The sequence below is a fragment of the Amia ocellicauda genome, chromosome 15 (assembly GCF_036373705.1).
Source record: "Amia ocellicauda isolate fAmiCal2 chromosome 15, fAmiCal2.hap1, whole genome shotgun sequence".
Classification (NCBI taxonomy): Eukaryota; Metazoa; Chordata; class Actinopteri; order Amiiformes; family Amiidae; genus Amia; species Amia ocellicauda.
Genome location: NC_089864.1, coordinates 26,545,111 through 26,559,726, shown reverse-complemented (window position 1 = coordinate 26,559,726; position 14,616 = coordinate 26,545,111). Strand labels below are relative to the sequence as shown.

The following is a 14,616-nucleotide window of genomic DNA, read 5'->3' as shown; positions in this document are numbered from 1 at the left end:
TTTAAGCTGTTTATGATTCTCTGTAATAGGCAAGAACAAAGGTCCAGCATTCCAAAGTGCTCCAAATCAGAAAATCAGACCTCCAACTGAAATTAATGAAATAATAATTGAGTTAGGTTTGATATTTCATCCCAGATTTCAGGGAATGTTTGGGAAACTGTTCAAAGTATTTGATACCTGCAAATGTCCTTGAATGTTTTGAGTGTGTGTGTGTTTTACCCTGTATGTTGATCATAAAACTCTGAAAGCACTCCAGTTAATGCATGTAGACTTTTATATATTACGCCAATTCTGACCTAATAAAAATACTTTTGATTTTGTAGTTTGTGACACCAGATTTGGATTGCAGTCTTTCCACTGGTTGACTTTTCATGCAGTGATTAAATAACAATTGCTAGTGATTGAGTTAAAACCACACTGGCTCTTAGTCAACCAAAGAGAACGCACCCCACTTCATTATATATAAAGGATAGAAATTTAGCAGGATTTAGCACCAATAGAATTGCCTAGAGATTGGTCACTGCCAAGTGTTGACTGATTTACTACATATGTTTTTTTCTTCAATCTTGGGTGTGAAAATGTTTTGATAACAGCAGTGTTTGAATAGTAAAAAAATAATAATAAAAAGGCTAAATGGGATTCTAGTTTGTCCCACTGATGGGAGCACTATTGTTTTTTTTTGTTTTTTTTTTATCGAGATTAATTACTTATCGGTGTGGATAATGGTGCCTGATTGATTGTTTATCTGTAAATCATTGTTAACATATTTGTCTGGAATATAGATAAGCTTTTAACAACCACCAATAATAGTAAAAACAATAACAGACTAATTATTTTTAATGATGTAATGTATTTAAATTTGTTTTGAACTTCTTAAATCTTTTACGTTAGGTTAAAAACTACATTTTGGCTTTTGGGTTTTGGCTCTTCCATTCTGTTAATCATATTCAGATAAGCTTGTTAAAAATAAAGGGGCTCTTTGGAGGTAAGTTTTAAAACCTTAATGTATAAAAGTATGACATTTACAAATGTTAAGTGGGCTATTAACTTTTCTTTAAAAGGCTGGTGTTTCCTGTTTAACTTAACTTTGTCAAGGACCTGAGAGTGGTGGGGCCTGTAGATAGCTACCCTCCTGTGCACGTTGCCTTGGTAATGCAGTTTAATAGCTTTAATAATTCCCCTGAGTTTTTGGCCTTGGTGGCTGAGTGTGTCATTATCCGAGCACCACTCATACAAACTGCAAAGCGTTGAAGGAATCTCTGGAGATCTCCATAGCCACTGTAACAGACTGCATGAATATAAAGGGGAATATTAAGACACTTTTCAGTCCATGTAGTATTCTCTTTTTTGCTGTATGAACAGGAAACACTTACAAGTTTCCATATAAAAGTACTTAATTTGATTTATTATAATTATACCTAAATGAACTGAAAAAAGTAGGAGTTGTGTAAAAGCTGGGGCAAATGAAAAGTAATGAATACTAAACCATTCTTCACACCTTACATGGTTGAAATGTTAAAAAGAAAAAAATGTTGAGGCAAAAAAATGAACTTTTGAAGCAGTTTTGGAAATAAAATAAGAATGCATTTTGATGAAAGTGATTCTGTGATATTGAATCCCTCCTTAAAAGGGGAAAACGCAGCTTTGTGAGATGAAATTGCTTTTGAATGTTAAATTAAAGGGTGAAGGTGGTTGATAGTCTTATATCTCTAGATAGTTTCCTGGTAGCAATTGTATTATTTGTCACACATGTATGCGTGTCTGTACTGTCCATAGGCAGAGAGTTAGTTAGTTGCTGCAGCACTCCCTGCGTGTGACATAACTGCATGTGAGTTTAGATAGTGAAAGAGGAAACTCTTCATTGGCTGTTCAGTGGGGCTGCCTTTATTTAATGTACACTGAGTGGTCACTTAATTACGTGCACCAACCTAATAAGGGAGTTACTCAACCTTTTGCCCTTGGAACAGCCTGAATTCATCAGGGCATGGACTCAACAAGGTGTCGAAAGTGCGCCACAGGGATGCTGACCCATGCTGACTCCATTGCTTACCATAGTTTTTGCTAATTGGCTGGAAGTGGATCTCTGCTGTGAATCTTATGCCTTGTCCTTTCTCTCTCTGAAGTGCACTCTCACAGAACTCATGGATACCTGCCTGCCTGCCTGCTTTTAATAGCATAGTCTGAATACATGATGTCATTGACTGTGCCGTCTATTTCGTGGAAAGGGGAGGTGTACCTAATAAAGTGGCCATTCAGTGTATTCATCTTTAAAAGTAGAATACAATACAGAAAGCAAAGACTAGTACTAGTTTGGATGTTTTGTTTTTCAAGAATCACTGCTTGGTTATTTTATTTTCAGTTATTTGATCTGTTCCCATTGTATGCTGCAGGACATGAAAGGGTTAAAGTAGTTAGATATTTGAAGGTGATTCGGGGTGTATGTATGCATCAATGACTATTTCAAGGGAAAACCTAATTTTGGCTATATTTTAAGGGCTCTTACCAAGTTTGTATTTATCCATTGGCAGACATTAAAAAGAATGAAAAAACAACAAGAATGTTTGTGTTTTTTCTTATTTTCCTTTTAATCTTCTTGTGGTGGGTGTGTACGGAAGTTATTTCAAACTTTTCATCATGATTGTGACTTTGCCTGCTGTACATTTATAGACAAAGCTTCCTAGACATAAAGTAATCCAGACTGGTTTGAGGAGTGTTTTTGTAAAATATTGTTGATCTCCCCATCAGTAATTGACTGTGTTGTACATTGACCTCTTCAGTTTGGCCAGGGGGCAGTACTTCTACTGGATTCTCTGCTATTCTCAGGAATAGCAATGACAAGGCAGATGGAATGTGATAAGAGACCGTCCTGAGCTAAACATCTTTAGCTTAGTGTCTTAATATATGGAGCTGTAGGTGTTTCTTTATTCATTTATGCTGTTTTTGTTTGTTTTAATGCGGTGCATGCACAGGCAGAATTATAAGTAAATATTTTTTAAGCTATAATGGAAAGTTAACATGAACTGAGCTATGCATGTATATATTTTATAATGTTTTCAAGTGTAATAAAGTCAGTTTTTTCAAGATAATTTACATTTGTAAGGAGAGAGCGAGAGAGAACGAGAGAGAGCGAGAATGGGAGCATGCACTTAGTGCCTGTATCCAAAGCCAAAACCATGGGTGGCTTGCATGGTTAGGAAGTACCCAGTCATTGTGGGGAAAAATATGTCATATCTTGGACAGAGTCCCAAAAGACAGCTTTGGCCTTTGGTTTCCTGTGAAACTGTGGAGACATGAGATGAGTGAAAACCAGGATGAACTGGTTTATCATCCATCCCAGTTAATGCTACTGATCTGTACAGAGGCAAGACACACACTCCTCAACCTAAAGTCCAATATCCTGTTTAACTTCCCTTGATAACATCCAGTGGTTAAGTTTATTGCATTAAGAGCAATGATAAACATCCATAACTTGAGGGGAACAGAAATACTATACCAGAAACTTGATGCAGGAAATCCAAGTCTTTTTTCATTGATTTCTAGCAACGCCGAGCGGAGATGAAAAGATAAAAAGAAATGGAGCAAAATATGGTTTTGAAACTATTTCTTCAAACTTTTTGAAGAACACAGTAAATGGATGCATTAGCTTTAACCTATTCAGACTAAATTGCAGTAAAAGTGCCAAAGATTAGTTTAGTTTTACGGGATGAATCCACTGAGTACGCCCTGTAATAATCTTTGCTTTAGATTTGGAAACCAAGTGTATAAATCTCACTGATGTATTGTGGAAATAGATTGCCTTTATGGGCAATTTATGGTATGATATTCTGAGTTGGAAATAAAATTGCAGGTGCCATAAAGACCAACAGTAAGTTTAGGTATCAGTGACCGAACAATTCGTTTTTCATTTTTGTTGTTGTCAAGTCACTTGCTGATATACCTTATTTTGGTGAGTCAAATTCCATGTTTGAGTATACGCCCCCAAAATAACACTGAAATGTAATTTTCACATGTTCATTTCCTCAAATAGATGAAATAGTGAGCTAGGGGTAATTTATCCAGTTTTGTATTAATTATTTATTTGTCTGTTTATTACTGACTTTTGTTTATGTATTTTATGTTTGTGGGAAATTAAAACAAGCCAATTTATCATATACCACAAGAAACCACAAGGGCAACAGAGTTTTGAAGTTATTGTTTTACAAAATGATCATACAGTGGGCAAGCAAGAGCTAGTTTGAACTTTGTCATCCTTTAGATGTCTCTAATTAAATCGGTTAAACTGATAATGTTTGTACCTTTCCTTAAATGACAAAAGCTGTTCTTGGGTTTCTTGACTGTGTTTGCTTCCCCAGCTTTGAAATTAAAGCCTGCTAGCAGTAACCTGCTATATTCTGATATAAATACTACATTTTATAGTCTGTATGCTGCCCTCTGTCAATGGCTATAACCAGCTTTTGACTAAATGACAACTCTTCATCCACTAGGCATTGACTCTTTTATAATTGATTTTCAATTTACACCATGACCCTGTAGTGGATGAAGCATTTTGCATTTAAAGAGACTGATGAATTGAAGTTTACAATTGTAGGATTTGAAGGGAACCTTAGGAAAGTTTACTGTAGTATGGCACGGTAAAACCAGAGAATAGTTTGAATAGTAGAGTGAAATCATGTTAAAGTGTGGAGGGTTATAGTAAACCGTGATACAAACCATGGAACACCAGAACCAAAACAAAATGCATGCATGGTAACACCAACCATGGGAAAATGCCAAATTACTCCACAAAATGTACTGTGGAGTTCTTTCATAAGGGTCAAATTCTAGGTAAACAAGCTGTCATTTATTGAGGCGTTACTTTAACGGAAAGAACCTTACAGCGTTTCTAATAAATACGTTTTTTCATGGTTGTTAGCGACTATGCCATTACTTTTTTATTTTTTTTCTATGAGCAAATTAAGCAAATACATATTGCAGTATACCAATTACATGGTCATGATGCATCCCACTTGTGTATTTCCTATTAGTCATGGCCATTGAGGACTAAATAAACCCAGAGGATCCTAACCACAGAAATGGAAAATGTCTGTTTTATGCAAAAATGTATATATACGGTATTAACTGTCATAATAAGAAATACTCCACCCTCTGTGACTAGAATAAGCCTGGTTGACATTTGTTTTTTTTCTCTCCCAAAACCATAAAAAATGAGAATTACCCAAGATAACCCAAGAGATAAAATCCCAGATGACGATCTTTTCTGTAGATTTGAAGAGTGTATAGAGTACATGTACCATTTCAAGGTCTAGCACCACTTAAGCCATTTAGCTACAGACCTTTACATCTAAATCCAGCAAAGTTGTAAAATCCAAAGCCTGTGCCGCCAATAGTGTAGTTGGGTCAAACATTACAGTGGGACTGGATTAGTGCTGGACTGTTTTCACAGGTCTCCATACTGGTCAAAGGCTGTCTGTGGATTAATAAGACCTAAAGGCATTGTGTGGGGAAAATTAAAGCAATCAAAAGAACAAGCACAAAGTGGCCTGCATTCAAAACTAAAGAACAAGAGAGAAATAAAAAGTCTGGCAGGGACTCAGGCAGAATGCTGAAAGTGAGCTCAGCTTCTGACGAGGGAATCTTCAAAGAAACCAATCATAATAAATATATATGTGTGTGTGTGTATATATATATATATATATATATATAGTGTGTGTGTGTGTATATATATATAGTGTGTGTGTGTATATATATATATATATATATATATATATGTGTGTGTATATATATATATATATATATATATATGTGTGTGTGTGTGTGTATATATATATAGTGTGTGTGTGTGTGTATATATATATATATATATATATAGTGTGTGTGTGTGTGTATATATATATATATATATATATATATATATATATAGTGTGTGTGTGTGTGTGTGTGTGTGTATATATATATATATATATAGTGTGTGTGTGTGTGTATATATATATATATATATATATAGTGTGTGTGTGTGTGTGTATATATATATATATATATATATATATATATATGTGTGTGTGTGTGTATATATATATATATATATATATATATATGTGTGTGTGTGTGTATATATATATATATATATATATATATGTGTGTGTGTGTATATATATATATATATATATGTGTGTGTGTGTGTGTATATATATATATATATATATATATATGTGTGTGAGTGTATATATATACACTCACCTAAAGGATTATTAGGAACACCTGTTCAATTTCTCATTAATGCAATTATCTAACCAACCAATCACATGGCAGTTGCTTCAATGCATTTAGGGGTGTGGTCCTGGTCAAGACAATCTCCTGAACTCCAAACTGAATGTCTGAATGGAAAAGAAAGGTGATTTAAGCAATTTTGAGCGTGGCATGGTTGTTGGTGCCAGACAGGCCGGTCTGAGTATTTCACAATCTGCTCAGTTACTGGGATTTTCACGCACAACCATTTCTAGGGTTTACAAAGAATGGTGTGAAAAGGGAAAAACATCCAGTATGCGGCAGTCCTGTGGGCGAAAATGCCTTGTTGATGCTAGAGGTCAGAGGAGAATGGGCCGACTGATTCAAACTGATAGAAGAGAAACTTGGACTGAAATAACCACTCGTTACAACCGAGGTATGCAGCAAAGCATTTGTGAAGCCACAACACGTACAACCTTGAGGCGGATGGGCTACAACAGCAGAAGACCCCACCGGGTACCACTTATCTCCACTACAAATAGGAAAAAGAGGCTACAATTTGCACAAGCTCACCAAAATTGGACAGTTGAAGACTGGAAAAATGTTGCCTGGTCTGATGAGTCTCGATTTCTGTTGAGACATTCAGATGGTAGAGTCAGAATTTGGCGTAAACAGAATGAGAACATGGATCCATCATGCCTTGTTACCACTGTGCAGGCTGGTGGTGGTGGTGTAATGGTGTGGGGGATGTTTTCTTGGCACACTTTAGGCCCCTTAGTGCCAATTGGGCATCGTTTAAATGCCACGGCCTACCTGAGCATTGTTTCTGACCATGTCCATCCCTTTATGACCACCATGTACCCATCCTCTGATGGCTACTTCCAGCAGGATAATGCACCATGTCACAAAGGTCGAATCATTTCAAATTGGTTTCTTGAACATGACAATGAGTTCACTGTACTAAACTGGCCCCCACAGTCACCAGATCTCAACCCAATAGAGCACCTTTGGGATGTGGTGGAATGGGAGCTTCGTGCCCTGGATGTGCATCCCACAAATCTCCATCAACTGCAAGATGCTATCCTATCAATATGGGCCAACATTTCTAAAGAATGCTTTCAGCACCTTGCTGAATCAATGCCACGTAGAATTAAGGCAGTTCTGAAGGCGAAAGGGGGTCAAACACAGTATTAGTATGGTGTTCCTAATAATCCTTTAGGTGAGTGTATATGTGTGTGTATATATATATATGTGTGTATGTGTATATATATATGTATATGTATGTATATGTATATATATGTATATATATATATATATATATGTATATATGTATATATATATGTATGTATGTATATATGTATATATGTATGTAAATAAATAGATAATGTTTCTGTGTATCAGCTCCCAAAGAAGGCTTTTAATTTATCCACTTGAAAAGGGGACCATTTCCTTTTCGAAGAACCACTGTTTGCTTTCAAAATATACTATAACGTTGAAGTTTTTGGAAGAAGAGAGTTTTTATGCAGATTTATTGAATTGGACTTAATGCATTTTGCAGCCTGTGCCTGTCAGTAATGGGAAGACAAGCTGGAGGAGATCAAGGCCAAAGGGGCGGCCATCTTCTCTCTCCAAACGAAGGGTCGAGGGAATACTTCCTTTTTTATTATTTAATGATAAATGACAAATAAATGACAGAAATTTGTGAAGTACGGCGAGGGGAAAAGGTGGTGGTCTCGGTGTGTTGGGTGATGAGTGACGAGTGTCCCTTTGAAGTCTTCAGCAGAAACGGAAACGGCACCTTGTTCAGGAAATGTAAGCCATGTCCTGTGAAAAGCACAGCCTCCTAATGTGCTACAAACAACGGCAATCCCTTGAGAAAGACGTACACCGGCTGCTGATGGCATAATTTACGTCCATTTCGGGCTCAAGGGAGCAGAGGCTAACTGGTGGTGTCAGTAGTAGTTTGCAATTCTCATTTTCTGGCCTGAATCATAGATATTTTGCAAGGCTGTGGCGAATTCCTTCATAAGGAAGCATTGACTCCCATCGTATGGCTGTTGAATCCGTTTTAGGCATTTCAAGCTACATCCTGCAACTTTGTCAAAATGGAAAACTGATCACACATTAGGAGGCTTTCCTGTTCCTCTGCACTCAGAGACTGCTGAACAAGCTGTCGTCATGACCTGGCTGCTGGGAGGTGTTGCTGAGTGGTCAAGGAATTGCACCCCAGCAGGTCCTGAACTTTGTGTAATTGTTGGTACAGCTTGGTCATTATTTCTGTAGTCCTTGCGATTCTCAGCTGTGGTGAACAAAGCGCTGTGTAAACGTAATAGTGGCAGCTGGTTGTCTTGTCACGTCTGCCAGCCATCGAACTGTGACCTGTGCAAAGGAGCAGCTGCTCTCGTTCCATGTAAGTGCAGGGCTGACGTAAACACAGACCAAATTACTGACACAACATGCAAGGTGAGTTGGCCTGGGTCAGGAGTGTGTTTCCTGAGGTTGGCAGGTTTTTCATATGCAAAATACTAAGCAGACTAATTGGAATGGAGTTCAGTGCCACACTTCAAGTGAGGAGGGGAAGGGTAGGTGGGGGGTGAGGTTGGTGGAACTTCATTTAATGGGATCTAGAGAAATTGGCACACAACCGCTCATTAAACCAGACAACCACCATCACCAGCTCCCAAAACATTGCTGCTTTTCCATATAATGTTGCTGTTTTGGGCCTGTGTTAAATGAAAGCTGTGATCCACCATTTGGCATATTCCAAATGTGTCTCTCAGTGTCTGCTAATAGGCCAGATGCTCCTTGAATCACCTCAATGAAAAGCCACCATCAAATACTGGTTTTGAAAATTTGCAATTGGAGAGTAGGTAGATATTTTGACTTTGGTTAGGTCTCTGACTAAATTGAGTTTGGACTACATAGGCTTATATATATGTGTGTATGTTTAGACTTGATCCCTGAGAGAAAATTGTACGTCTCACACCCACAGAGAACCATGATTTTTGCATGTATGCACTGCTGTAAAATACCAGTTAAGTAATTAAATCCCCTTAATGTGTCCGTCTCTTTTGCAGACCTCCCTGCCTTCTGACTTTAAACAGATTTTACGCCTGCTTAGCTCACAGGTTGAAGTTTCCTTGTCAGAACTTAGCCTGATTTTACACACTGTTTGTGGATAAGGGTTTATGGGAGTCTTGAAGCAGAATGAGAGAGTGAGGTAGTAAGCCATGTTTTACAGTACAAAACAAATGGCTATGTCGTCTTCTGTATGCTTCACCTGCTATAACTTAAGTGAATAAATAAATAATAATAACTAACATAGTTTTACCTGGTACAAAAGTACTAAACAAGACATTGCTTCCATCATTTTAAGCTACTTATAAGAGGCATCATAATTTAAAGCAAAGTTTTCATTTGCCACTTCTTTGTTTAAAGGCATTTTCACATTGAAGTATTTGAGAATTAGTTGTACTTCATTGTTAAATGTATCTAGTACACTGGCAGGTCATATCTAGATTCTTACTAATGCATCCCTCCTAAAGACCTTAGGTGAGCTGATGTCTGTTCATTATCTCGCAAGAATGAAAAGTAGAAGAAACAATTGAGGTTATTACACTGAACTACAAATGTCAACATTGACCCAATTTTTGTATATCCACATGCGCTCAGACGTTTCCAAATATCCTGACTTGCCGTCTAAAGAGAGGCAGGATAATTAAATGAATTTAGATGTCGAGTTACCAGTTGCATTTCTTCATTCATATCAGTTGTGAGTGGCCTTTAACCACACAGCGCAACTCATGCACAATTTCAGGGGAGATGAAGACAATGCAGATGTGTCACAGGATTGTCAAGGCATCTGCATCTAGGAGCACCATAAGCTCAGAGAGCAAGCACTGTTTTGTGTCAGAAGGTGGACTGACAAAGTTGTTACTGAGAGAGCCCAAGTTCACAGGTGTGTGACCAGCAGTCTCTGCCCTCTGACCACCCAAGAATTCCCCAAATTCCAAAATTGCCAAACACATGCGTGCTCAGGCAGAACCATGCCGGTCATCGGGTGCTGCTGACCTCCGTCGGCCATAGGGCACGCACTCCAATCAGGATCTTTAACTGGAGTGAGCCACGACACAGCATTCAAAAGGCATGAAGCAGATTCAGTCCCATCGTCTTTTATTACAACCTGCAAAAAAAACGCCAAAGATTAGTTCTTGTAGCTTTACCTTAAACTTGCCCAGAGAGTGCAGCTGTGTTCCTCGAGCTCAAGGTCGTAATTTACTCTGGAGTAGTTAATATCCCATTATAACAGCTTCTTATTATGTTACAACATTTTGCGCAAGAAAGGTGAGACAGTAAAAGGTAAGATAAGGCGATAAGAAGTGCAAATGATTGGGGAGTAATGACTCTGAAAACAAGTCTTATTTAAGTATTCTTTCGTCAAGGTTAGGATGAAGTCTAGGGTAATGTTAATATCAGAAAAGCAGAAAGGATCCAGCCTGGAAGAAAAAAAAATATATATATGAATGACTAGTGTTTTTCTTGTTAAATACATTACAAAAACAATCCATTATGGACTCTGAAGGCTCACTTATCATAGGCAGCAGCTACTCAGACAGCTAAAGGAGTCCATGTATGACAGGCCTTGAAGCCTTCTTACTGCCAGGTTTAAGAGCTCGTAGATCTCCTGGTATATTTCCCCAGCAGGACTGCTGCACGCCGCGGTGTCCTTCAGAGGATTGCCAAGAGTCAGGTGCAGTAGCCATCAGCTGTGTGATTCACATCTTTGGCGCGCGTCTCGCTGCGCTCTCTGTTTGCTCTCCTGCAATCCGTCCTCTGTATAATACTAATGATGCTTAGGAAAGGGACGCCATTTGCCAAACTACACCTCTCAGCCGAGCACAGGGTATTAAATATCCGCTCTGATGAGGCTCATTAGCTCACCAAGATGATTCAATGGGATATTTCAGCCGAGGTTTAATTGGAGTGCCTTAGCTGCCTTGAACTGAGTCCCAATCCACTAACGCAGGTGAGGGGTGATAAATTGTGTCATAAACATTTGAGCACGTTACAGTGATCCAAACCTCAGGGATCGTTTTTCCCTCGGTGAACCGGAGCAAACAAACAGCCGTGGCAGTCGAGATCAGAACTCGTTGCAGTGGGCCAAGGCAGCTCTGAGAACAGCATGGGGAACCTGGACTCTTGTTCCTTTTTGTGCTTTTGAATTTTACTGGTCGTGAAGAGTCCATGGACCATGATGCTTGGTTTCAGCTCAGCAGTGCTCAAGGGTGTTGTCAGCTGTCGTACATCGTTCTCAGTCCCCAGTCTTTCACTGACCACCAACCGTTCATCTTTAGTCCTGCAAAGTATTACCTGCACCCCGTGCTAAATGCATACAGGAGTGCCTATAAAGCAAGCTGATGTATTCAAACAACTGTATCATCACAAAAACTGTGCACCGTGTAGCAATGAAATTTGGTACGCATACAGACGAGGCCACAGGGAACATATTCACACGGGTATCGGCAGCACACAACAGACGGTGACTGAATAAGCCATTTGTGTCTATGATGGCTTACATGTGTGGAAGGATATGGTTCTCTGCTACTTGAAGCTGTTCAGTTTTAAGTCAGGTAACATGGTTTAATGCCAATACATTTCATTGCATTAATCTGTTTTCTTGAAAATGTTGTAGTTCAATTCTGTTCTTATCTCCTGTATGTGTTTTGTGTGTTGGGGTAAGTTATTTTTAACTCAAGGTCTTCATGAAGACAAATATTTATTCTCTCCATTGTGATCTTGAAAAAATCCCTGTGCCTTTCTAATGTATTCCTTTCAACTGTGGCCTTGAAGATACTCTAGTTGTGGAAAAAAGTCGAGATCCCAATCCTAAGAGAAGGCTGAAGCCAACCAGTCTATCTGAAAAGAACCGAACCTTGATGCCCTTAAACATGAACACAAACTTACACAGGGTTGAGCCTCCTGGAAGATGCAAATAGCAGCCATCTCGGAACGATCTCGGAGTCGGCATAACCTGTTCAGGACCTGCATGATTTTATGGAGGCTTTGAGGAAACATAGCTGACCTACTACTTGGCAGAAAATGTTCCAGTTTCCTCCCAGATCCCAAATACAGACTGCTTAGGTTGATTGGCTCCCCTAAATCGCCTTGTAGTAATGTGCATGCATGTGTTTGTGTTAATGCTGCCCTATGAGGTACTGGTGTCCTGTCCAGGGTGTGTTCTGCCTTGCACACTGTACTGGCTGAAGTGGTTAGTGAAGATTGATACGTCAATGCAAAAATAATCTTGATGCAATAATGTAGTGGAAGATGGAATGAGACAGTTATTACTGTACAGCTGTTTGAGCCCTAACTTTCAGTTATGAAAGACCTAAAGATGAGCTAAATAATTAACCCATTCTTCGACTTAATTTCTGTGGGTGGTGATGTGTTTTATAGTGTTGGGAGAGGGAGGTAGAAATGGCAGGGTTCTGCTGGGTATATCCTTCATGGAAATCCCCTAAGTGGTTTTGTAATCTAAGTGGATAATTTAGTTACATGTCCTTAACCTAAGTGTCATAACTTTCTGTGCAACAAGTACTTTCTCTCCAGTTGGTTGAAAGCTATTTCTTAGGCCTGTTGTCAGCTCTGTTACTTTGTTTTATTTTTATTTTTTTTATTTTTAAATTCTTGCATGACCTAAGCATAGAGAAGAAGAAAAAATACATGGGCTCTACATATTGTTACAGATGTCTTTAACATTAACCTTGTTAAATTTGACATTTTACATTTGTAAGCCAAAGACAATAATTTTACGGGCCTGCCAAATATTCAATTTTCTATGGTCAAAGAACTATGGGTTTTGGATCGTTGACGATGAATAAAAGTAATTTTAAAGTTGTCTGACACAGCGAAAGCCTTTAGTATAAACAGGCCAGAGAGAGGAAAGCCCCCTGAATGTTTTTTCTGAAAACACTTTTGGAATTTGTCCGTTTTTCCTCTTTTTTTTGTGTGTGTGTGTGTGTGTGTGTGTGTGTGTGAGCATGCGCTGGAATGCGTTTGTGTGTTGAGTGCTGATCAAACTGATGGAAGACAGAACCCTTGAGAATGGCATGTTTTTCTTTCTTTTCTTCTTTCCCCCTTGATGCTGGATGATCGTTACTGGCTTCAGAGAGAATGCTTTTGGGAGAAAGTTTACTTTTGTGAAAATCTTCACACTTAATGAGCTCCCATTAACTTGAGTTCAGTAGGAGTTTGTATCAGCTGAGCCACTGTACACCTGTGGATGGCGAATCGCTGTCATGCCGGTCTCAGATAGGGGATTCTGTTTCCCTTCTAAGGGCACCAGCATTATGCAGTCAGTCATTAGAATTTGGGGACCTGTCCACTGGGTCAGTTCACACAGGTTAATGTGCCTCTTAAATTGATATTTCTTTCCACAAGTCACCAAATGAAGTTTAGGCTGATGAATGAAGGTATCAGACTGAAGCTTTGCCCATGTTTCTGAAACAATACTATGATTCTGTGAAATGAAAAGCTTCTGCTTCCTTTTAAATATAACCCAAGAAAGAAATTCAGTTCAAAAACATTATTAGGTTCTTGACATGCTTATACGTGTGAGAATCTATCTATGTACTTTCTGTTTGTTTGTTTTTTTGTCTTTCCCCATTTGGCTTTTTTTTTCATTTTCTGGAACATAATATTTAATCAATTAGAAATGTGGGAAATCTCAGTCTCCAGCAACGTCACTTTCAATGGTCTACGCAGGCCTAAATCTTTCACTAAAAATACATTGCACAAATGTCCAAAACCACCCCAGAAAACAAACATTTGATTGTGGTTTTGTGGTAAATTAGTTGTCTGTTATTTTATTTTATTTTTTCCTTGTCTTATGTCTGCTTTTTCTCTTTCAATTTATTGTAATATTGCAGTTTACCACAAAACACAAAAAAGAAAGAAACAAACTGCTATGAAGAACAGTGCATTTATATTTAATTTAATTTACAGAGGCGCAAGACAAAAATCAACAAAGACTATATTACAAGGGAGCCTCTCAGTATAAGATGTATTTTTCCTGTGTGTGCGTGTGAAGTGTAATGTGTTAGTACATTGTAGCCCAGCACAGCCTTCATTAAAAAAACAGTGCAAGAGGTAGGGGTTCATATGAGTCTTTTAAATACTTTAAATATGATCCAGAAAGTGATCATAGTACATTAATGGAATGGGATCTTCATGTATCCAAGGAAACTGCAATTGTAGTAATGATGGTTCCAAACACTGATTGGATTAAAGACCCTTGAAGCAACAGGTTGGGGTCTGAGGAAAGCAATACATGGGAGCAGATTGGAAGCAGAGGGGCTTGGAGGTTGGAAGGACAATGTGTTTAAGAGTATG

At 38.4% G+C, this 14,616-nt stretch overlaps 1 protein-coding gene across 1 annotated transcript in view; it reads left to right on the top strand.

The window, feature by feature from the left end:
* Positions 1 to 14,616, top strand: part of LOC136771956 (ELKS/Rab6-interacting/CAST family member 1) — a 315,148-nt gene that overhangs the window by 290,811 nt on the left and 9,721 nt on the right. The gene's annotated exons all lie outside the window — the stretch shown is intronic.